This window comes from Salvia hispanica, chromosome 4 (genome assembly GCF_029641045.1).
Source record: "Salvia hispanica isolate PSC_SH4W2 chromosome 4, Shi_PSC_v1, whole genome shotgun sequence".
NCBI lineage: Eukaryota > Viridiplantae > Streptophyta > Magnoliopsida > Lamiales > Lamiaceae > Salvia > Salvia hispanica.
Genome location: NC_142695.1, coordinates 27,330,924 through 27,356,470, shown reverse-complemented (window position 1 = coordinate 27,356,470; position 25,547 = coordinate 27,330,924). Strand labels below are relative to the sequence as shown.

General features: G+C 50.7%; 18 non-coding genes and 30 pseudogenes across 18 annotated transcripts; all 48 read left to right on the top strand.

Moving 5' to 3' along the window:
* Window positions 1-341: 341 nt before the first annotated feature.
* Window positions 342-460, top strand: LOC148927783 (5S ribosomal RNA; annotated as a pseudogene).
* Window positions 461-857: 397 nt separating this feature from the next.
* Window positions 858-976, top strand: LOC148927782 (5S ribosomal RNA). The gene has a single exon (XR_016129662.1). It is a non-coding gene; the product is annotated as a 5S ribosomal RNA (ribosomal RNA).
* A 398-nt stretch (window positions 977-1,374) lies between these two features.
* LOC148927781 (5S ribosomal RNA) lies at window positions 1,375-1,493 on the top strand (annotated as a pseudogene).
* A 375-nt stretch (window positions 1,494-1,868) lies between these two features.
* LOC148927780 (5S ribosomal RNA) lies at window positions 1,869-1,987 on the top strand (annotated as a pseudogene).
* Window positions 1,988-2,385: 398 nt separating this feature from the next.
* Window positions 2,386-2,504, top strand: LOC148927779 (5S ribosomal RNA; annotated as a pseudogene).
* A 394-nt stretch (window positions 2,505-2,898) lies between these two features.
* LOC148927778 (5S ribosomal RNA) lies at window positions 2,899-3,017 on the top strand (annotated as a pseudogene).
* A 398-nt stretch (window positions 3,018-3,415) lies between these two features.
* On the top strand, window positions 3,416-3,534 carry LOC148927777 (5S ribosomal RNA). The gene has a single exon (XR_016129508.1). It is a non-coding gene; the product is annotated as a 5S ribosomal RNA (ribosomal RNA).
* A 394-nt stretch (window positions 3,535-3,928) lies between these two features.
* Window positions 3,929-4,047, top strand: LOC148927776 (5S ribosomal RNA). Its single transcript, XR_016129309.1, has one exon. It is a non-coding gene; the product is annotated as a 5S ribosomal RNA (ribosomal RNA).
* Window positions 4,048-4,444: 397 nt separating this feature from the next.
* Window positions 4,445-4,563, top strand: LOC148927775 (5S ribosomal RNA). Its single transcript, XR_016129341.1, has one exon. It is a non-coding gene; the product is annotated as a 5S ribosomal RNA (ribosomal RNA).
* A 398-nt stretch (window positions 4,564-4,961) lies between these two features.
* LOC148927774 (5S ribosomal RNA) lies at window positions 4,962-5,080 on the top strand. The gene has a single exon (XR_016129596.1). It is a non-coding gene; the product is annotated as a 5S ribosomal RNA (ribosomal RNA).
* Window positions 5,081-5,474: 394 nt separating this feature from the next.
* Window positions 5,475-5,593, top strand: LOC148927773 (5S ribosomal RNA). Its single transcript, XR_016129153.1, has one exon. It is a non-coding gene; the product is annotated as a 5S ribosomal RNA (ribosomal RNA).
* Window positions 5,594-5,991: 398 nt separating this feature from the next.
* On the top strand, window positions 5,992-6,110 carry LOC148927772 (5S ribosomal RNA). The gene has a single exon (XR_016129477.1). It is a non-coding gene; the product is annotated as a 5S ribosomal RNA (ribosomal RNA).
* A 394-nt stretch (window positions 6,111-6,504) lies between these two features.
* Window positions 6,505-6,623, top strand: LOC148927771 (5S ribosomal RNA). The gene has a single exon (XR_016129437.1). It is a non-coding gene; the product is annotated as a 5S ribosomal RNA (ribosomal RNA).
* A 392-nt stretch (window positions 6,624-7,015) lies between these two features.
* On the top strand, window positions 7,016-7,134 carry LOC148927770 (5S ribosomal RNA; annotated as a pseudogene).
* Window positions 7,135-7,528: 394 nt separating this feature from the next.
* Window positions 7,529-7,647, top strand: LOC148927769 (5S ribosomal RNA; annotated as a pseudogene).
* Window positions 7,648-8,045: 398 nt separating this feature from the next.
* LOC148927768 (5S ribosomal RNA) lies at window positions 8,046-8,164 on the top strand. Its single transcript, XR_016129152.1, has one exon. It is a non-coding gene; the product is annotated as a 5S ribosomal RNA (ribosomal RNA).
* A 397-nt stretch (window positions 8,165-8,561) lies between these two features.
* Window positions 8,562-8,680, top strand: LOC148927767 (5S ribosomal RNA). Its single transcript, XR_016129148.1, has one exon. It is a non-coding gene; the product is annotated as a 5S ribosomal RNA (ribosomal RNA).
* Window positions 8,681-9,078: 398 nt separating this feature from the next.
* On the top strand, window positions 9,079-9,197 carry LOC148927766 (5S ribosomal RNA; annotated as a pseudogene).
* A 395-nt stretch (window positions 9,198-9,592) lies between these two features.
* On the top strand, window positions 9,593-9,711 carry LOC148927765 (5S ribosomal RNA; annotated as a pseudogene).
* A 397-nt stretch (window positions 9,712-10,108) lies between these two features.
* Window positions 10,109-10,227, top strand: LOC148927764 (5S ribosomal RNA). Its single transcript, XR_016129151.1, has one exon. It is a non-coding gene; the product is annotated as a 5S ribosomal RNA (ribosomal RNA).
* A 398-nt stretch (window positions 10,228-10,625) lies between these two features.
* Window positions 10,626-10,744, top strand: LOC148927763 (5S ribosomal RNA). Its single transcript, XR_016129459.1, has one exon. It is a non-coding gene; the product is annotated as a 5S ribosomal RNA (ribosomal RNA).
* A 397-nt stretch (window positions 10,745-11,141) lies between these two features.
* On the top strand, window positions 11,142-11,260 carry LOC148927762 (5S ribosomal RNA). Its single transcript, XR_016129297.1, has one exon. It is a non-coding gene; the product is annotated as a 5S ribosomal RNA (ribosomal RNA).
* An 846-nt stretch (window positions 11,261-12,106) lies between these two features.
* LOC148927761 (5S ribosomal RNA) lies at window positions 12,107-12,225 on the top strand. The gene has a single exon (XR_016129495.1). It is a non-coding gene; the product is annotated as a 5S ribosomal RNA (ribosomal RNA).
* A 402-nt stretch (window positions 12,226-12,627) lies between these two features.
* LOC148927760 (5S ribosomal RNA) lies at window positions 12,628-12,746 on the top strand (annotated as a pseudogene).
* Window positions 12,747-13,138: 392 nt separating this feature from the next.
* LOC148927759 (5S ribosomal RNA) lies at window positions 13,139-13,257 on the top strand (annotated as a pseudogene).
* A 401-nt stretch (window positions 13,258-13,658) lies between these two features.
* Window positions 13,659-13,777, top strand: LOC148927758 (5S ribosomal RNA; annotated as a pseudogene).
* A 904-nt stretch (window positions 13,778-14,681) lies between these two features.
* On the top strand, window positions 14,682-14,800 carry LOC148927757 (5S ribosomal RNA; annotated as a pseudogene).
* Window positions 14,801-15,192: 392 nt separating this feature from the next.
* Window positions 15,193-15,311, top strand: LOC148927756 (5S ribosomal RNA; annotated as a pseudogene).
* A 402-nt stretch (window positions 15,312-15,713) lies between these two features.
* Window positions 15,714-15,832, top strand: LOC148927755 (5S ribosomal RNA; annotated as a pseudogene).
* Window positions 15,833-16,224: 392 nt separating this feature from the next.
* On the top strand, window positions 16,225-16,343 carry LOC148927754 (5S ribosomal RNA; annotated as a pseudogene).
* Window positions 16,344-16,734: 391 nt separating this feature from the next.
* LOC148927753 (5S ribosomal RNA) lies at window positions 16,735-16,853 on the top strand. Its single transcript, XR_016129304.1, has one exon. It is a non-coding gene; the product is annotated as a 5S ribosomal RNA (ribosomal RNA).
* A 325-nt stretch (window positions 16,854-17,178) lies between these two features.
* On the top strand, window positions 17,179-17,297 carry LOC148927752 (5S ribosomal RNA). Its single transcript, XR_016129303.1, has one exon. It is a non-coding gene; the product is annotated as a 5S ribosomal RNA (ribosomal RNA).
* Window positions 17,298-17,699: 402 nt separating this feature from the next.
* LOC148927751 (5S ribosomal RNA) lies at window positions 17,700-17,818 on the top strand (annotated as a pseudogene).
* Window positions 17,819-18,210: 392 nt separating this feature from the next.
* LOC148927750 (5S ribosomal RNA) lies at window positions 18,211-18,329 on the top strand (annotated as a pseudogene).
* Window positions 18,330-18,729: 400 nt separating this feature from the next.
* Window positions 18,730-18,852, top strand: LOC148927749 (5S ribosomal RNA; annotated as a pseudogene).
* A 405-nt stretch (window positions 18,853-19,257) lies between these two features.
* Window positions 19,258-19,376, top strand: LOC148927748 (5S ribosomal RNA). The gene has a single exon (XR_016129302.1). It is a non-coding gene; the product is annotated as a 5S ribosomal RNA (ribosomal RNA).
* Window positions 19,377-19,778: 402 nt separating this feature from the next.
* Window positions 19,779-19,897, top strand: LOC148927747 (5S ribosomal RNA; annotated as a pseudogene).
* A 371-nt stretch (window positions 19,898-20,268) lies between these two features.
* Window positions 20,269-20,387, top strand: LOC148927746 (5S ribosomal RNA). Its single transcript, XR_016129494.1, has one exon. It is a non-coding gene; the product is annotated as a 5S ribosomal RNA (ribosomal RNA).
* Window positions 20,388-20,785: 398 nt separating this feature from the next.
* LOC148927745 (5S ribosomal RNA) lies at window positions 20,786-20,904 on the top strand (annotated as a pseudogene).
* A 401-nt stretch (window positions 20,905-21,305) lies between these two features.
* LOC148927744 (5S ribosomal RNA) lies at window positions 21,306-21,424 on the top strand (annotated as a pseudogene).
* Window positions 21,425-21,793: 369 nt separating this feature from the next.
* On the top strand, window positions 21,794-21,912 carry LOC148927743 (5S ribosomal RNA; annotated as a pseudogene).
* Window positions 21,913-22,280: 368 nt separating this feature from the next.
* Window positions 22,281-22,403, top strand: LOC148927742 (5S ribosomal RNA; annotated as a pseudogene).
* Window positions 22,404-22,803: 400 nt separating this feature from the next.
* LOC148927741 (5S ribosomal RNA) lies at window positions 22,804-22,922 on the top strand (annotated as a pseudogene).
* A 393-nt stretch (window positions 22,923-23,315) lies between these two features.
* Window positions 23,316-23,434, top strand: LOC148927740 (5S ribosomal RNA; annotated as a pseudogene).
* Window positions 23,435-23,803: 369 nt separating this feature from the next.
* On the top strand, window positions 23,804-23,926 carry LOC148927739 (5S ribosomal RNA; annotated as a pseudogene).
* A 400-nt stretch (window positions 23,927-24,326) lies between these two features.
* Window positions 24,327-24,445, top strand: LOC148927738 (5S ribosomal RNA; annotated as a pseudogene).
* Window positions 24,446-24,837: 392 nt separating this feature from the next.
* On the top strand, window positions 24,838-24,960 carry LOC148927737 (5S ribosomal RNA; annotated as a pseudogene).
* Window positions 24,961-25,361: 401 nt separating this feature from the next.
* LOC148927736 (5S ribosomal RNA) lies at window positions 25,362-25,480 on the top strand (annotated as a pseudogene).
* The last annotated feature ends 67 nt before the right edge of the window (window positions 25,481-25,547 follow it).

Sequence of the window (25,547 nt, the reverse complement as noted above, 5' to 3'; positions counted from 1 at the left end):
TCCGAACTCGATTAGAGGTTGGCGATTAAAAGGAAAAAAATGAACAACAATCTCCACTAGCCGGTGATGAGCAGGTCTCAAAACCTTAAACGTGCTGAAAAATAGTAGCTGCGAACTAAAAGTGGCCGAAATGGCTCGAAATGGCCTCTATTTGCTTCTCATAGTAGCCACGAGCTGTACCCGTATCTCATCACGTGGGGCTCGGTGAGAGCTTCGCGGTGATATGCTGAGGGTCCCGTAACTCCTTCCGGATCAAAATTTATGCCCGTCTGAAGGGTGGAGGATCATAACCTGCGTACGGGAGCGTACGCTATGAATGAATAAAGTGCGGGGTTATTGATGGGTGCGATCATACAAGCACTAATGCACCGGATCCCATCAGAACTCCGAAGTTAAGCGAGCTTGGGCGAGAGTAGTACTAGGATGGGTGACTCCCTTGGAAGACCTCGTGTTGTACCTCTTTTTGCAAGTGCGTTCATTTTTATTTTTTTTTCCGTTTGGTTGGTCTTGCTGTGGTCCGAAACTCGATTAGCGGTTGGCGAGTAAAATGAAAAAAAGCTACGACAATCTCCACGAGCCGGTGATGAGCGGGTCCTACAACCTTAAACGTGCCGAAAAACAGTAGCTGTAACTAAAAGTGGTCGAAATGGCTCGAAACGGCCTCTTTTTGTTTCTCGGATTAGCCACAGGATGCACCCGTATCGCTGCACGTGCGGGTCGGTGAGAGCTTCGCGGTGATATGCTGTGGGTCCCGTAACTCCCTCCGGATCAAAGGTTATGCTCGTCTGAGGGGTGGGGGATCAGAACCCGCGCACGGGAGCGTACGGTATGAAAGAATAAAGTGCGGGGCTATTGATGGGTGCGATCGTACCAGCACTAATGCACCGGATCCCATCAGAACTCCGAACTTAAGTGTGCTTGGGCGAGAGTAGTACTGGGATGGGTGACCCCCTTGGAAGACCTCGTGTTGCACCTCTTTTTGCAAGTGCGTTCATTTTTATTTTTTTTTCCGTTCGGTTGTTCTTGCTGTGGTCCGAAACTCGATTAGCGGTTGGCGAGTAAAATGAAAAAAAGCTACGACAATCTCCACGAGCCGGTGATGAGCGGGTCCTACAACCTTAAACGTGCCGAAAAACAGTAGCTGCGAACTAAAAGTGGCCGAAATGGCTCGAAACGACCACTTTTTGTTTCCCGGAGTAGCCACAGGATGTACCCGTATCGCTGTACGTGCGGGTCGGCGAGAGCTTCGCGGTGATATGCTGTGGGTCCCGTAACTCCCTCCGGATCAAAGGTTATGCTCGTCTGAGGTGTGGGGGATCAAAACCTGCACACGGGAGCGTACGCTATTAAAGAATAAAGTGCGGGGCTATTGCTGGGTGCGATCATACCAGCACTAATGCACCGGATCCCATCAGAACTCCGAAATTAAGCGTGCATGGGCGAGAGTAGTACTAGAATGGGTGATCCCCTGGGAAGTCCTCGTGTTGTATCCTTTTTTGCGAATGCGTTCATTTTTTTTATTTCCGTTCAGTTGGTCTTGCTGTGGTCCGAACTCGATTAGAGGTTGGCGATTAAAAGGAAAAAAATGAACAACAATCTCCACTAGCCGGTGATGAGCAGGTCTCAAAACCTTAAACATGCTGAAAAATAGTAGCTGCGAACTAAAAGTGGCCGAAATGGCTCGAAATGGCCTCTATTTGCTTCTCATAGTAGCCACGAGCTGTACCCGTATCTCATCACGTGGGGCTCGGCGAGAGCTTCGCGGTGATATGCTGAGGGTCCAAATTTATGCCCGTCTGAAGGGTGGGGGATCATAACCTGCGTACGGGAGCGTACGCTATGAAAGAATAAAGTGCGGGGTTATTGATGGGTGCGATCATACAAGCACTAATGCACCGGATCCCATCAGAACTCCGAAGTTAAGCGAGCTTGGGCGAGAGTAGTACTAGGATGGGTGACTCCCTTGGAAGACCTCGTGTTGTACCTCTTTTTGCAAGTGCGTTCATTTTTATTTTTTTTTCCGTTCGGTTGGTCTTGCTGTGGTCCGAAACTCGATTAGCGGTTGGCGAGTAAAATGAAAAAAAGCTACGACAATCTCCACGAGCCGGTGATGAGCGGGTCCTACAACCTTAAACGTGCCGAAAAACAGTAGCTGCGAACTAAAAGTGGCCGAAATGGCTCGAATCGACCTCTTTTTGTTTCCCGGAGTAGCCACAGGATGTACCCGTATCGCTGCACGTGCGGGTCGGCAAGAGCTTCGCGGTGATATGTTGTGGGTCCCGTAACTCCCTCCAGATCAAAGGTTATGCTCGTCTGAGGTGTGGGGGATCAAAACCTGCACACGGGAGCGTACGCTATTAAAGAATAAAGTGCGGGGCTATTGCTGGGTGCGATCATACCAGCACTAATGCACCGGATCCCATCAGAACTCTGAAATTAAGCGTGCATGGGCGAGAGTAGTACTAGAATGGGTGATCCCCTGGGAAGTCCTCGTGTTGTATCCTTTTTTGCGAATGCGTTAATTTTTTTTATTTCCGTTCAGTTGGTCTTGCTGTGGTCCGAACTCGATTAGAGGTTGGCGATTAAAAGGAAAAAAATGAACAACAATCTCCACTAGCCGGTGATGAGCAGGTCTCAAAACCTTAAACATGCTGAAAAATAGTAGCTGCGAACTAAAAGTGGCCGAAATGGCTCGAAATGGCCTCTATTTGCTTCTCATAGTAGCCACGAGCTGTACCCGTATCTCATCACGTGGGGCTCGGTGAGAGCTTCGCGGTGATATGCTGAGGGTCCCGTAACTCCTTCCGGATCAAAATATATGCCCGTCTGAAGGGTGGAGGATCATAACCTGCGTACGGGAGCGTACGCTATGAAAGAATAAAGTGCGGGGTTATTGATGGGTGCGATCATACAAGCACTAATGCACCGGATCCCATCAGAACTCCGAAGTTAAGCGAGCTTGGGCGAGAGTAGTACTAGGATGGGTGACTCCCTTGGAAGACCTCGTGTTGTACCTCTTTTTGCAAGTGCGTTCATTTTTATTTTTTTTTCCGTTCGGTTGGTCTTGCTGTGGTCCGAAACTCGATTAGCGGTTGGCGAGTAAAATGAAAAAAAGCTACGACAATCTCCACGAGCCGGTGATGAGCGGGTCCTACAACCTTAAACGTGCCGAAAAACAGTAGCTGCGAACTAAAAGTGGCCGAAATGGCTCGAAACGACTTCTTTTTGTTTCCCGGAGTAGCCACAGGATGTACCCGTTTCGCTGTACGTGCGGGTCGGCGAGAGCTTCGCGGTGATATGCTGTGGGTCCCGTAACTCCCTCCGGATCAAAGGTTATGCTCGTCTGAGGGGTGGGGGATCAAAACCTGCACACGGGAGCGTACGCTATGAAAGAATAAAGTGCGGGGCTATTGCTGGGTGCGATCATACCAGCACTAATGCACCGGATCCCATCAGAACTCCGAAATTAAGCGTGCTTGGGCGAGAGTAGTACTAGGATGGGTGATCCCTTGGGAAGTCCTCGTGTTGTATCCTTTTTTGCGAATGCGTTCATTTTTTTTATTTCCGTTCAGTTGGTCTTGCTGTGGTCCGAACTCGATTAGAGGTTGGCGATTAAAAGGAAAAAAATGAACAACAATCTCCACTAGCCGGTGATGAGCGGGTCTCAAAACCTTAAACGTGCTGAAAAATAGTAGCTGCGAACTAAAAGTGGCCGAAATGGCTCGAAATGGCCTCTATTTGCTTCTCGTAGTAGCCACGAGCTGTACCCGTATCTCAGTACGTGGGGCTCGGCGAGAGCTTCGCGGTGATATACTGAGGGTCCCGTAACTCCTTCCGGATTAAAATTTATGCCCGTCTGAAGGGTGGGGGATCATAACCTGCGTACGGGAGCGTACGGTATGAAAGAATAAAGTGTGGGGTTATTGATGGGTGCGATCATACAAGCACTAATGCACCGGATCCCATCAGAACTCCGAAGTTAAGCGTGCTTGGGCGAGAGTAGTACTAGGATGGGTGACCCCCTTGGAAGACCTCGTGTTGCACCTCTCTTTGCAAGTGCGTTCATTTTTATTTTTTTTTCCGTTCGGTTGGTCTTGCTGTGGTCCGAAACTCGATTAGCGGTTGGCGAGTAAATGAAAAAAAGCTACGACAATCTCCACGAGCCGGTGATGAGCGGGTCCTACAACCTTAAACGTGCCGAAAAACAGTAGCTGCAAACTAAAAGTGGCCGAAATGGCTCGAAACGGCCTCTTTTTGTTTCCCGGAGTAGCCACAGGATGTACCCGTATCCCAGCACGTGCGGGTCGGCGAGAGCTTCGCAGTGATATGCTGTGGGTCCCGTAACTCCTTCCGGATCAAAAGTTATGCCCGCCTGAAGGGTAGGGGATCAGAACCTGCGCACGGGAGCGTACGGTATGAAAGAATAAAGTGCGGGGCTATTGATGGGTGCGATCGTACCAGCACTAATGCACCGGATCCCATCAGAACTCCGAAGTTAATCGTGCTTGGGCGAGAGTAGTACTGGGATGGGTGACCCCCTTGGAAGACCTCGTGTTGCACCTCTTTTTGCAAGTGCGTTCATTTTTATTTTTCTTTCCGTTCGGTTGGTCTTGCTGTGGTCCGAAACTCGATTAGCGGTTGGCGAGTAAAATGAAAAAAAGCTACGACAATCTCCACGAGCCGGTGATGAGTAGGTCCTACAACCTTAAACGTGCCGAAAAACAGTAGCTGCGAACTAAAAGTGGCCGAAATGGCTCGAAACGACCTCATTTTGTTTCCCGGAGTAGCCACAGGATGTACCCGTATCGCTGCACGTGCGGGTCGGCGAGAGCTTCGCGGTGATATGCTGTGGGTCCCGTAAGTCCCTCCGGATCAAAGGTTATGCTCGTCTGAGGGGTGGGGGATCAAAACCTGCACACGGGAGCGTACGCTATTAAAGAATAAAGTGCGGGGCTATTGCTGGGTGCGATCATACCAGCACTAATGCACCGGATCCCATCAGAACTCCGAAATTAAGCGTGCTTGGGCGAGAGTAGTACTAGAATGGGTGATCCCCTGGGAAGTCCTCGTGTTGTATCCTTTTTTGCGAATGCGTTCATTTTTTTTATTTCCGTTCAGTTGGTCTTGCTGTGGTCCGAACTCGATTAGAGGTTGGCGATTAAAAGGAAAAAAATGAACAACAATCTCCACTAGCCGGTGATGAGCAGGTCTCAAAACCTTAAACATGCTGAAAAATAGTAGCTGCGAACTAAAAGTGGCCGAAATGGCTCGAAATGGCCTCTATTTGCTTCTCATAGTAGCCACGAGCTGTACCCGTATCTCATCACGTGGGGCTCGGCGAGAGCTTTGCGGTGATATGCTGAGGGTCCCGTAACTCCTTCCGGATCAAAATTTATGCCCGTCTGAAGGGTGGGGGATCATAACCTGCGTACGGGAGCGTACGCTATGAAATAATAAAGTGCGGGGCTATTGATGGGTGCGATCGTACCAGCACTAATGCACCGGATCCCATCAGAACTCCGAAGTTAAGCGTGCTTGGGCGAGAGTAGTACTAGGATGGGTGACCCCCTTGGAAGACCTCGTGTTGCACCTCTTTTTGCAAGTGCGTTCATTTTTATTTTGTTTTCCGTTCGGTTGGTCTTGCTGTGGTCCGAAACTCGATTAGCGGTTGGCGAGTAAAATGAAAAAAAGCTACGACAATCTCCACGAGCCGGTGATGAGCGGGTCCTACAACCTTAAACGTGCCGAAAAACAGTAGCTGCGAACTAAAAGTGGCCGAAATGGCTCGAAACGACCTCTTTTTGTTTCCCGGAGTAGCCACAGGATGTACCCATATCGCTGCACGTGCGGGTCGGCGAGAGCTTCGCGGTGATATGCTGTGGGTCCCGTAACTCCCTCCGGATCAAAGGTTATGCTCATCTGAGGGGTGGGGGATCAGAACCCGCGCACGGGAGCGTACGGTATGAAAGAATAAAGTGCGGGGCTATTGATGGGTGCGATCATACCAGCACTAATGCACCGGATCCCATCAGAACTCCGAAATTAAGCGTGCTTGGGCGAGAGTAGTACTAGGATGGGTGATCCCCTGGGAAGTCCTCGTGTTGTATCCTTTTTTGCGAATGCGTTCATTTTTTTTATTTCCGTTCAGTTGGTCTTGCTGTGGTCCGAACTCGATTAGAGGTTGGCGATTAAAAGGAAAAAAATGAACAACAATCTCCACTAGCCGGTGATGAGCGGGTCTCAAAACCTTAAACGTGCTGAAAAATAGTAGCTGCGAACTAAAAGTGGCCGAAATGGCTCGAAATGGCCTCTATTTGCTTCTCGTAGTAGCCACGAGCTGTACCCGTATCTCAGCACGTGGGGCTCGGCGAGAGCTTCGCGGTGATATACTGAGGGTCCCGTAACTCCTTCCGGATTAAAATTTATGCCCGTCTGAAGGGTGGGGGATTATAACCTGCGTACGGGAGCGTACGGTATGAAAGAATAAAGTGCGGGGTTATTCATGGGTGCGATCATACAAGCACTAATGCACCGGATCCCATCAGAACTCCGAAGTTAAACGTGCTTGGGCGAGAGTAGTACTAGGATGGGTGACCCCCTTGGAAGACCTCGTGTTGCACCTCTCTTTGCAAGTGCGTTCATTTTTATTTTTTTTTCCGTTCGGTTGGTCTTGCTGTGGTCCGAAACTCGATTAGCGGTTGGCGAGTAAATGAAAAAAGCTACGACAATCTCCACGAGCCGGTGATGAGCGGGTCCTACAACCTTAAACGTGCCGAAAAACAGTAGTTGCAAACTAAAAGTGGCCGAAATGGCTCGAAACGGCCTCTTTTTGTTTCCCGGAGTAGCCACAGGATGTACCCATATCCCAGCACGTGCGGGTCGGCGAGAGCTTCGCGGTGATATGCTGTGGGTCCCGTAACTCCTTCCGGATCAAAAGTTATGCCCGTCTGAAGGGTAGGGGATCAGAACCTGCGCACGAGAGCGTACGGAAAGAATAAAGTGCGGGGCTATTGCTGGGTGCGATCGTACCAGCACTAATGCACCGGATCCCATCAGAACTCCGAAATTAAGCGTGCTTGGGCGAGAGTAGTACTAGGATGGGTGATCCCCTGGGAAGTCCTCGTGTTGTATCCTTTTTTGCGAATGCGTTCATTTTTTTTATTTCCGTTCAGTTGGTCTTGCTGTGGTCCGAACTCGATTAGAGGTTGGCGATTAAAAGGAAAAGAATGAACAACAATCTCCACTAGCCGGTGATGAGCGGGTCTCAAAACCTTAATCGTGCTGAAAAATAGTAGCTGCGAACTAAAAGTGGCCGAAATGGCTTGAAATGGCCTCTATTTGCTTCTCTAAGCTGCCACGAGCTGTACCCATATCTCATCACGTGGGGCTCGGCGAGAGCTTCGCGGTGATATGCTGAGGGTCCCGTAACTCCTTCCGGATCAAAATTTATGCCCGTCTGAAGGGTGGGGGATCATAACCTGCGTACGGGAGCGTACGCTATGAAAGAATAAAGTGCGGGGTTATTGATGGGTGCAATCATACAAGCACTAATGCAACGGATCCCATCAGAACTCCGAAGTTAAGCGTGCTTGGGCGAGAGTAGTACTGGGATGGGTGACCCCCTTGGAAGACCTCGTGTTGCACCTCTTTTTGCAAGTGCGTTCATTTTTATTTTTTTTTCCGTTCGGTTGGTCTTGCTGTGGTCCGAAACTCGATTAGCGGTTGGCGAGTAAAATGAAAAAAAGCTACGACAATCTCCACGAGCCGGTGATGAGCGGGTCCTACAACCTTAAACGTGCCGAAAAACAGTAGCTGCGAACTAAAAGTGGCCGAAATGGCTCGAAACGACCTCTGTTTGTTTCACGGAGTAGCCACAGGATGTACTCGTATCGCTGCACGTGCGGGTCGGCGAGAGCTTCGCGGTGATATGCTGTGGGTCCCGTAACTCCCTCCGAATCAAAGGTTATGCTCGTCTGAGGGGTGGGGGATCAGAACCCGCGCACGGGAGCGTACGGTATAAAAGAATAAAGTGCGGGACTATTGATGGGTGCGATCGTACCAGCACTAATGCACCGGATCCCATCAGAACTCCGAAGTTAAGCGTGCTTGGGCGAGAGTAGTACTAGGATGGGTGACCCCCTTGGAAGACCTCGTGTTGCACCTCTTTTTGCAAGTGCGTTCATTTTTATTTTTTTTTCCGTTCGGTTGGTCTTGCTGTGGTCCGAAACTCGATTAGCGGTTGGCGAGTAAAATGAAAAAAAGCTACGACAATCTCCACGAGCCGGTGATGAGCGGGTCCTACAACCTTAAACGTGCCAAAAAACAGTAGCTGTAACTAAAAGTGGCCGAAATGGCTCGAAATGGCCTCTTTTTGTTTCTCGGATTAGCCACAGGATGTACCCGTATCGCTGCACGTGCGGGTCGGTGAGAGCTTCGCGGTGATATGCTGTGGGTCCCGTAACTCCCTCCGGATCAAAGGTTATGCTCGTCTGAGGGGTGGGGGATCAGAACCCGCGCACGGGAGCGTACGGTATGAAAGAATAAAGTGCGGGGCTATTGATGGGTGCGATCGTACCAGCACTAATGCACCGGATCCCATCAGAACTCCGAAGTTAAGCGTGCTTGGGCGAGAGTAGTACTGGGATGGGTGACCCCCTTGGAAGACCTCGTGTTGCACCTCTTTTTGCAAGTGCGTTCATTTTTATTTTTTTTTCCGTTCGGTTGGTCTTGCTGTGGTCCGAAACTCGATTAGCGGTTGGCGAGTAAAATGAAAAAAAGCTGCGACAATCTCCACGAGCTGGTGATGAGCGGGTCCTACAACCTTAAACGTGCCGAAAAACAGTAGCTGCGAACTAAAAGTGGCCAAAATGGCTCGAAACGACCTCTTTTTGTTTCCCGGAGTAGCCACAGGATGTACCCATATCGCTGCACGTGCGGGTCGGCGAGAGCTTCGCGGTGATATGCTGTGGGTCCCGTAACTCCCTCCGGATCAAAGGTTATGCTCGTCTGAGGGGTGGGGGATCAAAACCTGCACACGGGAGCGTACGCTATAAAAGAATAAAGTGCGGGGCTATTGCTGGGTGCGATCATACCAGCACTAATGCACCGGATCCCATCATAACTCCGAAATTAAGCATGCTTGGGCGAGAGTAGTACTAGGATGGGTGATCCCCTGGGAAGTCCTCGTGTTGTATCCTTTTTTGCGAATGCGTTCATTTTTTTTTATTTCCGTTCAGTTGGACTTGCTGTGGTCCGAACTCGATTAGAGGTTGGCGATTAAAACGAAAAAAATGAACAACAATCTCCACTAGCCGGTGATGAGCGGGTCTCAAAACCATAAACGTGCTGAAAAATAGTAGCTGCGAACTAAAAGTGGCCGAAATGGCTCGAAATGGCCTCTATTTGCTTCTCATAGTAGCCACGAGCTGTACCCGTATCTCATCACGTGGGGCTCGGCGAGAGCTTCGCGGTGATATGCTGAGGGTCCCGTAACTCCTTCCGGATCAAAATTTATGCTCGTCTGAAGGGTGGGGGATCATAACCTGCGTACGGGAGCGTACGCTATGAAAGAATAAAGTGCGGGGTTATTGATGGGTGCGATCATACAAGCACTAATGCACCGGATCCCATCAGAACTCCGAAGTTAAGCGTGCTTGGGCAAGAGTAGTACTAGGATGGGTGACCCCCTTGGAAGACCTCGTGTTGTACCTCTTTTTGCAAGTGCGTTCATTTTTATTTTTTTTTCCGTTCGGTTGGTCTTGCTTTGGTCCGAAACTCGATTAGCGGTAGGCGAGTAAAATGAAAAAAAGCTACGACAATCTCCACGAGCCGGTGATGAGCGGGTCCTACAACCTTAAACGTGCCGAAAAACAGTAGCTGTAACTAAAAGTGGCCGAAATGGCTCGAAACGGCCTCTTTTTGTTTCTCGGATTAGCCACAGGATGTACCCGTATCGCTGCACGTGCGGGTCGGCGAGAGCTTCGCGGTGATATGCTGTGGGTCCCGTAACTCCCTCCGGATCAAAGGTTATGCTCGTCTGAGGGGTGGGGGATCAGAACCCATTCACGGGAGCGTACGGTATAAAAGAATAAAGTGCGGGGCTATTGAAGGGTGCGATCGTACCAGCACTAATGCACCGGATCCCATCAGAACTCCGAAGTTAAGCGTGCTTGGGCGAGAGTAGTACTAGGATGGGTGACCCCCTTGGAAGACCTCGTGTTGCACCTCTTTTTGCAAGTGCGTTCATTTTTATTTTGTTTTCCGTTCGGTTGGTCTTGCTGTGGTCCGAAACTCGATTAGCGGTTGGCGAGTAAAATGAAAAAAAGCTACGACAATCTCCACGAGCCGGTGATGAGCGGGTCCTACAACCTTAAATGTGCCGAAAAACAGTAGCTGCTAACTAAAAGTGGCCGAAATGGCTCGAAACGGCCTCTTTATGTTTCCCGGAGTAGCAACGGGATGTGCCCGTATCTCTGCACATGCGGGTTGGCGAGAGCTTCGCGGTGATATGCTGTGGGTCCCGTAACTCCTTCCGGATCAAAAGTTATGCCCGTCTGAAGGGTGGGGGATCAGAACCCGCGCACGGGAGCGTACGGTATGAAAGAATAAAGTGCGGGGCTATTGATGGGTGCAATCCTACCAGCACTAATGCACCGGGTCCCATCAGAACTCCGAAGTTAAGCGTGCTTGGGCGAGAGTAGTACTAGGATGGGTGACCCCCTTGGAAGACCTCGTGTTGCACCTCTCTTTGCAAGTGCGTTCATTTTTATTTTTTTTTCCGTTCGGTTGGTCTTGCTGTGGTCCGAAACTCGATTAGCGGTTGGCGAGTAAAATGAAAAAAAGCTACGACAATCTCCACGAGCCGGTGATGAGCGGGTCCTACAACCTTAAACGTGCCGAAAAACAGTAGCTGCGAACTAAAAGTGGCCGAAATGGCTCGAAACAGCCACTTTTGTTTCCCGGAGTAGCCACGGGATTTACCCGTAACTCTGCACGTGCGGGTCGGTGAGAGCTTCGCGGTGATATGCTGTGGGTCCCGTAACTCCTTCCGGATCAAAAGTTATGCCCGTATGAAGGGTGGGGGATCAGAACCTGCGCACGAGAGCGTACGGTATGAAAGAATAAAGTGCGGGGCTATTGATGGGTGCGATCGTACCAGTACTAATGCACCGGATCCCATCAGAACTCCGAAGTTAAGCGTGCTTGGGCGAGAGTAGTACTAGGATGGGTGACCCCCTTGGAAGACCTCGTGTTGCACCTCTTTTTGCAAGTGCGTTCTTTTTTATTTTTTTTTCCGTTCGGTTGGTCTTGCTGTGGTCTGAAACTCGATTAGCGGTTGGCGAGTAAAATGAAAAAAAGCTACGACAATTTCCACGAGCCGGTGATGAGCGGGTCCTACAACCTTAAACGTGCCGAAAAACAGTAGCTGCGAACTAAAAGTGGCCGAAATGGCTCGAAACGGCCTCTTTTTGTTTCCCGGAGTAGCCACGGGATGTACCCGTATCTCTGCACGTGCGGGTCGGCGAGAGCTTCGCGGTGATATGCTGTGGGTCCCGTAACTCCTTCCGGATCAAAAGTTATGCCCGTCTGAATGGTGGGGGATCAGAACCCGCGCACGGGAGCGTACGCTATGAAAGAATAAAGTGCAGGGCCATTGATGGGTGCGATCAAACCAGCATTAATGCACCCCTTGGGAAGTCCTCGTGTTGCACCCCTTTTTGCGAGTGCGTTCAGTTTTTTTATATATTTCCATTCAGTTGGTCTTGCTGTGGTCCGAAACTCGATTAGTGGTTGGCGAGTACGAGGACAGAAAGGTACAACAATCTCCCCGCGCCTGCAATGAACGGGTCCCGCAGCCTGCCGAAAAATAGTACTTGCGATCTAAAAGTGCCCGAAATGGCTCGAAAGGGCTTTTTTTTGCTCCCGGAAGTAGCCCCGGGCTGTACCCATAGCTTAGCACTTGGATCTCGGCGAGAGCTTCGCGGTGATATGCTGTGGGTCCCGTAACTCCTTCCGGATCAAAGGTTATGCCCGTCTGAATGGTGGGGGATCAGAACCCGCGCACGGGAGCGTACGCTATGAAAGAATAAAGTGCGGGGCCATTGATGGGTGCGATCAAACCAGCATTAATGCACCGGATCCCATCAGAACTCCGAAGTTAAGCGTGCTTGGGCGAGAGAAGTACTAGGATAGGTGACCCTTTGGGAAGTCCTTGTGTTGCACCCCTTTTTGCGAGTGCGTTTAGTTTTTTTTTTCTTTTTTTCCGTTCAGTTGGTATTGTTGTGGTCCGAAACTCGATTAGTGGTTGGCGAGTACGAGTAAAAAAAGGTACGACAATCTCCACGAGCCGATGACGAGCGGGTGCCACACCCTTAAACGTGCCGAAAAATAGTAGCTGCGAACTAAATTTGGCCGAAATGGCTCGAAATGGCCTCTTTTTGCTTCCCGGAATAGCCATGGGCTGTACCCACTGCTCAGCACGTGGGACTCGGCGAGAGCTTCGCGGTGATATGCTGTGGGTCCCATACCTCCTTCCAGATCAAAAGTTATGCCCGTTTGAAGGGTGGGGAATCAGAACCCGCGCACGGGAGCGTACGATATGAAAGAATAAAGTGCGGGGCCATTGATGGGTGCACTCAAACCAGCATTAACGCACCGGATCCCATCAGAACTCTGAAGTTAAGCGTGCTTGGGCGTGAGAAGTACTAGGATAGGTGACCCCATGGGAAGTCCTCGTGTTGCACCCCTTTTTGCGAGTGCGTTCAGTTTTTTTATATATATCCGTTCAGTTGGTCTTGCTGTGGTCCGAAACTCGATTAGTGGTTGGCGAGTACGAGGACAGAAAGGTACGACAATCTCCCCGCGCCTGCAATGAGCGGGTCCCGCAGCCTGCCGAAAAATAGTACTTGCGATCTAAAAGTGCCCGAAATGGCTCGAAAGGGCTTTTTTTTGCTCCCGGAAGTAGCCCCGGGCTGTACCCGTAGCTTAGCACTTGGATCTCGGCGAGAGCTTTGCGGTGATATGCTGTGGGTCCCGTAACTCCTTCCGGATCAAAGGTTATGCCCGTCTGAATGGTGGGGGATCAGAACCCGCGAACGGGAGCGTACGCTATGAAAGAATAAAGTGCGGGGCCTTTGATGGGTGCGATCAAACCAGCATTAATGCACCGGATCCCATCAGAACTCCGAAGTTAAGCGTGCTTGGGCGAGAGAAGTACTAGGATAGGTGACCCTTTGGGAAGTCCTTGTGTTGCTCCCCTTTTTGCGAGTGCGTTTAGTTTTTTTTTTCATTTTTTCCGTTCAGTTGGTATTGTTGTGGTCCGAAACTCGATTAGTGGTTGGCGAGTACGAGGAAAAAAAGGTACGACAATCTCCACGAGCCGATGACGAGCGGGTGCCACACCCTTAAACGTGCCCAAAAATAGTAGCTGCGAACTAAATTTGGCCGAAATGGCTCGAAATGGCCTCTTTTTGCTTCCCGGAATAGCCATGGGCTGTACCCATTGCTCAGCACGTGGGACTCGGCGAGAGCTTCGCGTGTTATGCTGTGGGTCCCATACCTCCTTCCAGATCAAAAGTTATGCCCGTTTGAAGGGTGGGGAATCAGAACCCGCGCACGGGAGCGTACGATATGAAAGAATAAAGTGCGGGGCCATTGATGGGTGCACTCAAACCAGCATTAACGCACCGGATCCCATCAGAACTCTGAAGTTAAGGGTGCTTGGGCGTGAGAAGTACTAGGATAGGTGACCCCATGGGAAGTCCTCGTGTTGCACCCCTTTTTGCGAGTGCGTTCAGTTTTTTTATATATTTCCGTTCAGTTGGTCTTGCTGTGGTCCGAAACTCGATTAGTGGTTGGCGAGTACGAGGACAGAAAGGTACGACAATCTGCCCGCGCCTGCAATGAGCGGGTCCCGCAGCCTGCCGAAAAATAGTACTTGCGATCTAAAAGTGCCCGAAATGGCTCGAAACAGCTTTTTTTTGCTCCCGGAAGTAGCCCCGGGCTGTACCCGTAACTTAGCACTTGGATCTCGGCGAGAGCTTCCCGGTGATATGCTGTGGGTCCCGTAACTCCTTCCGGATCAAAAGTTATGCCCGTCTGAATGGTGGGGGATCAGAACCCGCGCACGGGAGCGTACGCTATGAAAGAATAAAGTGCGGGGCCATTGATGGGTGCGACATTAATGCACCGGATCCCATCAGAACTCCGAAGTTAAGCGTGCTTGAGCGAGAGAAGTACTAGGATAGGTGACCCTTTGGGAAGTCCTTGTGTTGCACCCCTTTTTGCGAGTGCGTTTAGTTTTTTTTTTCTTTTTTTCTGTTCAGTTGGTATTGTTGTGGTCCGAAACTCGATTAGTGGTTGGCGAGTACGAGGAAAAAAAGGTACGACAATCTCCACGAGCCGATGACGAGCGGGTGCCACACCCTTAAACGTGCCGAAAAATAGTAGCTGCGAACTAAATTTGGCCGAAATGGCTCGAAATGGCCTCTTTTTGCTTCCCGGAATAGCCATGGGCTGTACCCATTGCTCAGCACGTGGGACTCGGTGAGAGCTTCGCGGTGATATGCTGTGGGTCCCATACCTCCTTCCAGATCAAAAGTTATGCCCGTTTGAAGGGTGGGGAATCAGAACCCGCGCACGGGAGCGTACGATATGAAAGAATAAAGTGTGGGGCCATTGATGGGTGCACTCAAACCAGCATTAATGCACCGGATCCCATCAGAACTCTGAAGTTAAGCGTGCTTGGGCGTGAGAAGTACTAGGATAGGTGACCCCTTGGGAAGTCCTCGTGTTGCACCCCTTTTTGCGAGTGCGTTCAGTTTTTTTATATATTTCCGTTCAGTTGGTCTTGCTGTGGTCCGAAACTCGATTAGTGGTTGGCGAGTACGAGGACAGAAAGGTACGACAATCTCCCCGCGCCTGCAATGAGCGGGTCCCGCAGCCTGCCGAAAAATAGTACTTGCGATCTAAAAGTGCCCGAAATGGCTCGAAACAGCTTTTTTTTGCTCCCGGAAGTAGCCCCGGGCTGTACCCGTAACTTAGCACTTGGATCTCGGCGAGAGCTTCGCGGTGATATGCTGTGGGTCCCGTAACTCCTTCCGGATCAAAAGTTATGCCCGTCTGAATGGTGGGGGATCAGAACCCGCGCACGGGAGCGTACGCTATGAAAGAATAAAGTGCGGGGCCATTGATGGGTGTGATCAAACCAGCATTAATGCACCGGATCCCATCAAAACTCCGAAGTTAAGCGTGCTTGGGCGAGAGAAGTACTAGGATAGGTGACCCTTTGGGAAGTCCTCGTGTTGCACCACTTTTTGCGAGTGCGTTTAGTTTTTTTTTTTCATTTTTTCCGTTCAGTTGGTATTGTTGTGGTCCGAAACTCGATTAGTGGTTGGCGAGTATGAGGAAAAAAAGGTACGACAATCTCCACGAGCCGATGACGAGCAGGTGCCACACCCTTAAACGTGCCGAAAAATAGTAGCTGCGAACTAAATTTGGCCGAAATGGCTCGAAATGGCCTCTTTTTGCTTCCCGGAATAGCCATGGGCTGTACCCATTGCTCAGCACGTGGGACTCGGCGAGAGCTTCGCGTGATATGCTGTGGGTCCCATACCTCCTTCCAGATCAAAAGTTATGCCCGTTTGAAGAGTGGGGAATCAGAACCCGCGCACGGGAGCGTACGATATGAAAGAATAAAGTGCGGGGCCATTGATGGGTGCACTCAAACCAGCATTAACGCACCGGATCCCATCAGAACTCCGAAGTTAAGCGTGCTTGGGCGTGAGAAGTACTAGGATAGGTGACCCCATGGGAAGTCCTCGTGTTGCACCCCTTTTTGCGAGTGCGTTCAGTTTTTTTATATATTTCCGTTCAGTTGGTCCGGCTGTGGTCCGAAACTCGATTAGTGGTTGGCGAGTACGAGGACAGAAAGGTACGACAATCTGCCCGCGCCTGCAATGAGCGGGTCCCGCAGCCTGCCGAAAAATAGTACTTGCGATCTAAAAGTGCCCGAAATGGCTCGAAACGGCTTTTTTTTGCTCCCGGAAGTAGCCCCGGGCTGTACCCGTAACTTAGCACTTGGATCTCGGTGAGAGCTTCGCGGTGATATGCTGTGGGTCCCGTAACTCCTTCCGGATCAAAAGTTATGCCCGTCTGAAGGGTGGGGGATCCGAACCCGCGCACGGGAGCATACGCTATGAAAGAATAAAGTGAGAGGCTATTTATGGGTGCGATCATACCAGCACTAATGCACCGTATACCATCAGAACTCCGAAGTTAAGTGTGCTTGGGAGAGAGAAGTACTAGGATAGGTGACCCCCTGTGAAGTCCTCGTATTGCACCCCTTTTTGCGAGTGCGTTCATTTTTTTTTACTTTTTTTCCGTTCAGTTGGTATTGTTGCGGTCCGAAACTCAATTAGTGGTTGGCGAGTACGAGAAAAAAAAGGTATGACAATATCCACGAGCCGATGTCGAGCGGGTGCCACACCCTTAAACGTGCCGAAAAAAAGTAGCTGCGAACTAAATGTGGCCGAAATGGCCTCTTTTTGCTTCCCGGAGTAGCCACAGGCTGTACCCGTAGCTCAACACCTGGGCCTCGGCGAGAGCTTCGCGGTGATATGCTGTGGGTCCCGTAACTCCTTCCAGATCAAAAGTTATGCCCGTCTGAATGGTGGGGGATCAGAACCCGCGCACGGAAGCGTACTTTATGAAAGAATAAAGTGCGGGGCCATTGATGGGTGCGATCAAACCAGCATTAATGCACCGGATCCCATCAGAACTCCGAAGTTAAGCGTGCTTGGGCGAGAGAAGTACTAGGATAGGTGACCCCTTGGGAAGTCCTCGTGTTGCACCCCTTTTTGCGAGTGCGAGGAAAAAAAGGTACGACAATCTCCACGAGCCGATGACGAGCGGGTGCCACACCCTTAAACGTAACGAAAAATAGTAGCTGCAAACTAAATTTGGCCGAAATGGCTCGAAACGGCCTCTTTTTGCTTCCCGGAGTAGCCACGGGCTGTACCCATAGCTCAGCACGTGGGGCTCGGCGAGTGCTTTGCGGTGATATGCTGTGGGTCTCGTAACTCCTTCCGGATCAAAAGTTATGCCCGTCTGAAAGGTGGGGGATCAGAACCCGTGCACGGGAGCGTACGCTATGAAAGAATAAAGTGCGGGGCCATTGATGGGTGCGATCAAACCAGCATTAATGCACCGGATCCCATCAGAACTCCGAAGTTAAGCGTGCTTGGGCGAGAGAAGTACTAGGATAGGTGACCCCTTGGGAAGTCCTCGTGTTGCACCCCTTTTTGCGAGTGCGTTTAGTTTTTTTTTTCTTTTTTTCCGTTCAGTTGGTATTTTTGTGGTCCGAAACTCGATTAGTGGTTGGCGAGTACGAGGAAAAAAAGGTACGACAATCCTCACGAGCCGATGACGAGCGGGTGCCACACCCTTAAACGTGCCGAAAAATAGTAGCTGCGAACTAAATTTGGCCGAAATGGCTCGAAATGGCCTCTTTTTGCTTCCCGGAATAGCCATGGGCTGTACCCATTGCTCAGCACGTGGGACTCGGCGAGAGCTTCGCGGTGATATGCTGTGGGTCCCATACCTCCTTCCAGATCAAAAGTTATGCCCGTCTGAAGGGTGGGGAATCAGAACCTGCGCACGGGAGCGTACGATATGAAAGAATAAAGTGCGGGGCCATTGATGGGTGCACTCAAACCAGCATTAATGCACCGGATCCCATCAGAACTCTGAAGTTAAGTGTGCTTGGGCGTGAGAAGTACTAGGATAGGTGACCCCTTGGGAAGTCCTCGTGTTGCACCCCTTTTTGCGAGTGCGTTCAGTTTTTTTATATATTTCCATTCAGTTGGTCTTGCTGTGGTCCGAAACTCGATTAGTGGTTTGCGAGTACGAGGACAGAAAGGTACGACAATCTCCCTGCGCCTGCAATGAGCGGGTCCCGCAGCCTGCCGAAAAATAGTACTTGCGATCTAAAAGTGCCCGAAATGGCTCGAAATGGCTTTTTTTTGCTCCCGGAAGTAGCCCCGGGATGTACCCATAGCTTAGCACCTGGATCTCGGCGAGAGCTTCGCGGTGATATGCTGTGGGTCCCGTAACTCCTTCCGGATCAAAAGTTATACCCATCTGAAGGGTGGGGGATCAGAACCCGCGCACGGGAGCGTACGCTATGAAAGAATAAAGTGCGGGGCTATTTATTGGTGCGATCATACCAGCACTAATGCATCGTATCCCATCAGAACTCCGAAGTTAAGTGTGCTTGGGCGAGAGTAGTACTAGGATGGGTGACCCCCTGGGAAGTCCTCGTGTTGCACACCTTTTTGCGAGTGCGTTCATTTTTTTTTCTTTTTTTCCGTTCAGTTGGTATTGTTGCGGTCCGAAACTCAATTAGTGGTTGGCGAGTACGAGAAAAAAAAGGTATGACAATATCCACAAGCCGATGACGAGCGGGTGCCACACCCTTAAACGTGCCGGAAAAAAGTAGCGGCGAACTAAATGTGGCCGAAATGGCTCGAAATGACCTCTTTTTGCTTCCCGGAGTAGCCACAGGCTGTACCCATAACTCAGCACCTGGAGCTCGGCGAGAGCTTCGCGGTGATATGCTGTGGGTCCCGTAACTCTTTCCGGATCAAAAGTTATGCCCATCTGAAGGGTGGGGGATCAGAACCTGCGCACGGGAGCGTACGCTATGATAGAATAAAGTGCGGGGCTATTGATGGTTGCGATCATACCAGCACTTATGCACCGGATCCCATCAGAACTCTGAAGTTAAGTTATGCGTGCTTGGGCGAGAGTAGTACTAGGATGGGTGACCCCTGGGAAGTCTTCGTGTTGCACCCCTTTTTGCGAGTGCGTTCATTTTTTTTTCTTTTTTTCCGTTCAGTTGGTATTGTTGTAGTCCGAAACTCGATTAGTGGTTGGCGAGTACGAGGAAAAAAAGGTACGACAATCTCCACGAGCCGGTGACGAGCGGGTCCCACACCCTTAAACGTGCCAAAAAACAGTAGCTGCGAACTAAATGTGGTCGAAATGGCTCGAAACGGCCTCTTTTTGCTTCCCGGAGTAGCCACGGGCTGTAACCATAGCTCAGCACGTGGGGCTCGGCGAGAGCTTCGCGGTGATATGCTGTGGGTCCCGTAACTCCTTCCGGATCAAAAGTTATGCCCGTCTGAATGGTGGGGGATCAGAACCCGCGCACGGGAGCGTACGCTATGATATGAAAGAATAAAGTGCGGGGCCATTGATGGGTGCGATCAAACCAGCATTAATGCACCGGATCCCATCAGAACTCCGAAGTTAAGCGTGCTTGGGCGAGAGAAGTACTAGGATAGGTGACCCCTTGGGAAGTCCTCGTGTTGCACCCCTTTTTGCGAGTGCGTTTAGTTTTTTTTTTCTTTTTTTCCGTTCAGTTGGTATTGTTGTGGTCCGAAACTCGATTAGTGTATGGCGAGTACGAGGAAAAAAAGGTACGACAATCTCCACGAGCCGATGACGAGCGGGTGCCACACCCTTAAACGTACCGAAAAATAGTAGCTGCGAACTAAATTTGGCCGAAATGGCTCGAAACGGCCTCTTTTTGCTTCCCGGAGTAGCCATGGGCTGTACCCATTGCTCATCACGTGGGACTCGGCGAGAGCTTCGCGGTGATATGATGTGGGTCCCATACCTCCTTCCAGATCAAAAGTTATGCCCGTCTGAAGGGTGGGGTATCAGAACCCGCGCATGGGAGCGTACGATATGAAAGAATAAAGTGCGAGGCCATTGATGGGTGCGATCAAACCAGCATTAATGCACCGGATCCCATCAGAACTCTGAAGTTAAGCGTGCTTGGGCTTGAGAAGTACTAGGATAGGTGACCCCTTGGGAAGTCCTCGTGTTGCACCCCTTTTTGCGAGTGCGTTCAGTTTTTTTATATATTTCCGTTCAGTTGGTCTTGCTGTGGTCCGAAACTCGATTAGTGGTTGGCGAGTACGAGGACAGAAAGGTATGACAATCTCCCCACGCCTGCAATGAGCGGGTCCCGCAGCCTGCCGAAAAATAGTACTTGCGATCTAAAAGTGCCTGAAATGGCTCGAAATGGCTTTTTTTTGCTCCCGGAAGTAGCCCCGGGCTGTACCCGTAGCTTAGCACTTGGATCTCGGCGAGAGCTTCGCGGTGATATGCTGTGGGTCCCGTAACTCCTTCCGGATCAAAAGTTATACCCATCCCGCGCACGGGAGCGTACGCTATGAAAGAATAAAGTGCGGGGCTATTTATGGGTGCGATCATACCAGCACTAATGCACCGTATCCCATCAGAACTCCGAAGTTAAGTGTGCTTGGGCGAGAGTAGTACTAGGATGGGTGACCCCCTGGGCAGTCCTCGTGTTGCACCCCTTTTTGCGAGTGCGTTCAATTTTTTTTTCTTTTTTTCCGTTCAGTTGGTATTGTTGCGGTCCGAAACTCAATTAGTGGTTGGCGAGTACGAGAAAAAAAGGTATGACAATCTCCACGAGCCGATGACGAGCGGGTGCCACACCCTTAAACGTGCCGAAAAAAAGTAGCTGCGAACTAAATGTGGCCGATATGGCTCGAAACGGCCTCTTTTTGCTTCCCGCAATAGCCATGGGCTATACCCATAGCTCAGCAAGTGGCTCGGCGAGAGCTTCGCGGTGATATGCTGTGGGTCCCGTAACTCTTTCCGGATCAAAAGTTATGCCCATCTGAAGGGTGGGGGATCAGAACCCGCGCACGGGAGCGTACGCTATGAAAGAATAAAGTACGGGGCCATTGATAGGTGCGATCAAACCGGCATTAATGCACCGGATCCCATCAGAACTCCGAAGTTAAGCGTGCATCGGCGAGAGAAGTACTAGGATAGGTGACCCCTTGGGAAGTCCTCGTGTTGCACCCCTTTTTGAGAGTGCGTTTAGATTTTTTTTCTTTTTTTCCGTTCAGTTGGTATTGTTGTGGTCCGAAACTCGATTAGTATTTGGCGAGTACGAGGAAAAAAAGGTACGACAATCTCCACGAGCCGATGACGAGCGGGTGCCACACCCTTAAACGTGCCGAAAAATAGTAGCTGCGAACTAAATTTGGCCGAAATGGCTCAAAACGGCCTCTTTTTGCTTCCCGGAGTAGCCATGGGCTGTACCCATTGCTCAGCACGTGGGACTTGGCGAGAGCTTCGCGGTGATATGCTGTGGGTCCCATACCTCCTTCCAGATCAAAAGTTATGCCCGTCTAAAGGGTGGGGAATCAGAACCCGCGCACGGGAGCGTAAAATTTGAAAGAATAAAGTGCGGGGCCATTGATGGGTGCGATCAAACCAGCATTAATGCACCGGATCCCATCAGAACTCTGAAGTTAAGCGTGCTTGGGCTTGAGAAGTACTAGGATAGGTGACCCCTTGGGAAGTCCTCGTGTTGCACCCCTTTTTGCGAGTGCGTTCAGTTGGTCTTGCTGTGGTCCGAAACTCGATTAGTGGTTGGCGAGTGCGAGGACAGAAAGGTACGATAATCTCCCCGCGCCTGCATCGATTGGGTCCCGCAGCCTGGCGAAAAACAGTAGCTGCGAACTAAATGTGGCTGAAATGACTCGAAACGGCTTTTTTTTGCTCCCGGAAGTAGCCCCGGGCTGTAACCATAGATTAGCACTTGGGGCTCGGCGAGAGCTTCACGATGATATGTTGTGGGTCCCGTAACTCCTTCCGGATCAAAAGTTATGCCCGTCTGAAGGGTGGGGGATCAGAACCTGCACACGGGAGCGTACGCTATGATAGAATAAAGTGCGGGGCTATTGATGGGTGCGATCAAACCAGCATTAATGCACCGGATCCCATCAGAACTCTGAAGTTAAGCGTGCTTGGGCTTGAGAAGTACTAGGATAGGTGACCCCTTGGGAAGTCCTCGTGTTGCACCCCTTTTTACGAGTGCGTTCAGTTGGTCTTGCTGTGGTCCGAAACTCGATTAGTGGTTGGCGAGTACGAGGACAGAAAGGTACGACAATCTCCCCGCGCCCGCATCGATTGGGTCCCGCAGCCTGGCGAAAAACAGTAGCTGCGAACTAAATGTGGCCGAAATGACTCGAAACTACTTTTTTTTGCTCCCGGAAGTAGCCTCGGGCTGTAACCATAGATTAGCACTTGGGGCTCGGCGAGAGCTTCACGGTGATATTTTGTGGGTCCCGTAACTCCTTCCGATCAAAAGTTATGCCCGTCTGAAGGGTGGGGGATCAGAACCTGCACACGGGAGCGTACGCTATGATAGAATAAAGTGCGGGGCTATTGATGGTTGCGATCATACCAGCACTAATGCACCGGATCCCATCAGAACTCTGAAGTTAAGTTATGCGTGCTTGGGCGAGAGTAGTGCTAGGATGGGTGACCCCTGGGAAGTCCTCGTGTTGCACCCCTTTTTGCGAGTGCGTTCAATTTTTTTTTCTTTTTTTCCGTTCAGTTGGTATTGTTGCGGTCCGAAACTCAATTAGTGGTTGGCGAGTACGAGAAAAAAAGGTATGACAATCTCCACGAGCCGATGACGAGTGGGTGCCACACCCTTAAACGTGCCGAAAAAAAGTAGCTGCGAACTAAATGTGGCCGATATGGCTCGAAACGGCCTCTTTTTGCTTCCCGGAGTAGCCCCGGGCTGTAACCATAGATTAGCACTTGGGGCTCGGCGAGTGCTTCACGGTGATATGTTGTGGGTCCCGTAACTCCTTCCGGATCAAAAGTTATGCCCATCTGAAGGGTGGGGGATCAGAACCCGCGCACGGGAGCGTACGCTATGAAAGAATAAAGTGCGGGGCCATTGATAGGTGCGATCAAACCGGCATTAATGCACCGGATCCCATCAGAACTCCAAAGTTAAGCGTGCTTGGGCGAGAGAAGTACTAGGATAGGTGACCCCTTCGAAAGTCCTCGTGTTGCACCCCTTTTTGAGAGTGCGTTTAGATTTTTTTTCCGTTCGGTTGGTATTGTTGTGGTCCGAAACTCGATTAGTGTTTGGCGAGTACGAGGAAAAAAAGGTACGACAATCTCCACGAGCCGATGACGAGCGGGTGCCACACCCTTAAACGTGCCAAAAAATAGTAGCTGCGAACTAAATTTGGCCGAAATGGCTCGAAACGGCCTCTTTTTGCTTCCCGGAGTAGCCATGGGCTGTACCCATTGCTCAGCACGTGGGACTTGGCGAGAGCTTCGCGGTGATATGCTGTGGGTCCCATACCTCCTTCCAGATCAAAAGTTATGCCCGTCTAAAGGGTGGGGAATCAGAACCCGCGCACGGGAGCGTACAATATGAAAGAATAAAGTGCGGGGCCATTGATGGGTGCGATCAAACCAGCATTAATGCACCGGATCCCATCGGAACTCTGAAGTTAAGCGTGCTTGGGCTTGAGAAGTACTAGGATAGGTGACCCCTTGGGAAGTCCTCGTGTTGCACCCCTTTTTGCGAGTGCGTTCAGTTGGTCTTGCTGTGGTCCGAAACTCGATTAGTGGTTGGCGAGTACGAGGACAGAAAGGTACGACAATCTCCCCGCGCCTGCATCGATTGGGTCCCGCAGCCTGGCGAAAAACAGTAGCTGCGAACTAAATGTGGCTGAAATGACTCGAAACGGCTTTTTTTTGCTCCCGGAAGTAGCCCCGGGCTGTAACCATAGATTATCACTTGGGGCTCGGCGAGAGCTTCACGGTGATATATTGTGGGTCCCGTAACTCCTTCCGGATCAAAAGTTATGCCCGTCTGAAGGGTGGGGGATCAAAACCTGCGCACGGGAGCGTACGCTATGATAGAATAAAGTGCGGGGCTATTGATGGTTGCGATCATACCAGCACTAATGCACCGGATCCCATCAGAACTCTGAAGTTAAGTTATGCGTGCTTGGGCGAGAGTAGTGCTAGGATGGGTGACCCCTGGGAAGTCCTCGTGTTGCACCCCTTTTTGCGAGTGCGTTCATTTTTTTTTCTTTTTTTCCGTTCAGTTGGTATTGTTGTGGTCCGAAACTCGATTAGTGGTTAGCGAGTATGAGGAAAAAAAGGTACGACAATCTCCACGAGCCGGTGACAAGCGGGTCCCATACCCTTAGACGTGCCAAAAAACAGTAGTTGCGAACTAAATGTGGTCGAAATGGCTCGAAACGGCCTCTTTTTGCTTCCCGGAGTAGCCACGGGCTGTAACCATAGCTCAGCACGTGGGGCTCGGCGAGAGCTTCGCGGTGATATGCTGTGGGTCCCATAACCCCTTCCAGATCAAAAGTTATGCCCGTTTGAAGGGTGGGGAATCAGAACCCCCGCACGGGAGCGTACGATATGAAAGAATAAAGTGCGGGGCCATTGATGGGTGCGATCAAACCAGCATTAATGCACCGGATCCCATCAGAACTCTGAAGTTAAGCGTGCTTGGGCTTGAGAAGTACTAGGATAGGTGACCCCTTGGGAAGTCCTCGTGTTGCACCCCTTTTTGCGAGTGCGTTCAGTTTTTTTATATATTTCCGTTCAGTTGGTCTTGCTGTGGTCCGAAACTCGATTAGTGGTTGGCGAGTACGAGGACAGAAAGGTACGACAATCTCCCCGCGCCTGCAATGAGCGGGTCCCGCAGCCTACCGAAAAATAGTACTTGCGATCTAAAAGTGCCCGAAATGGCTCGAAACGGCTTTTTTTTGCTCCCGGAAGTAGCCCCGGGTTGTACCTGTAGCTTAGCACTTGGATCGTGGCGAGAGCTTCGCGGTGATATGCTGTGGGTCCTGTAACTCCTTCCAGATCAAAAGTTATACCCATTTGAAGGGTGGGGGATCAGAACCCGCGCACGGGAGCGTACGCTATGATAGAATAAAGTGCGGGGCTATTGATGGTTGCGATCATACCAGCACTAATGCATCGGATCCCATCAGAACTCTGAAGTTAAGTTATGCGTGCTTGGGCGAGAGTAGTACTAGGATGGGTGACCCCTGGAAAGTCCTCGTGTTGCACCCCTTTTTGCGAGTGCGTTTAGTTTTTTTTTTCTTTTTTTCCGTTCAGTTGGTATTGTTGTGGTCCGAAACTCGATTAGTGTTTGGCGAGTACGAGGAAAAAAGGTACAACAATCTCCACGAGCCGGTGACGAGCGGGTCCCACACCCTTAAACGTGCCAAAAAATAGTAGCTGCGAACTAAATGTGGTCGAAATGGCTCGAAACGGCCTCTTTTTGCTTTCCGGAGTAGCCACGGGCTGTACCCATAGCTCAGCACCTGGGGCTCGGCGAGAGCTTCGCGGTGATATGCTGTGGGTCCCGTAACTCCTTCCGGATCAAAAGTTATGCCCGTCAGAATGGTGGGGGATCAGAACCCGCGCACGAGAGCGTACGCTATGAAAGAATAAAGTGCAGGGCCATTGATAGGTGCGATCAAACCAGCATTAATGCACCGGATCCCATCAGAACTCCGAAGTTAAGTGTGCTTGGGCGAGAGAAGTACTAGGATAGGTGACCCCTTGGGAAGTCCTCGTGTTGCACCCCTTTTTGCGAGTGCGTTCAGTTTTTTTATATATTTCCGTTCATTTGGTCTTGCTGTGGTCCGAAACTC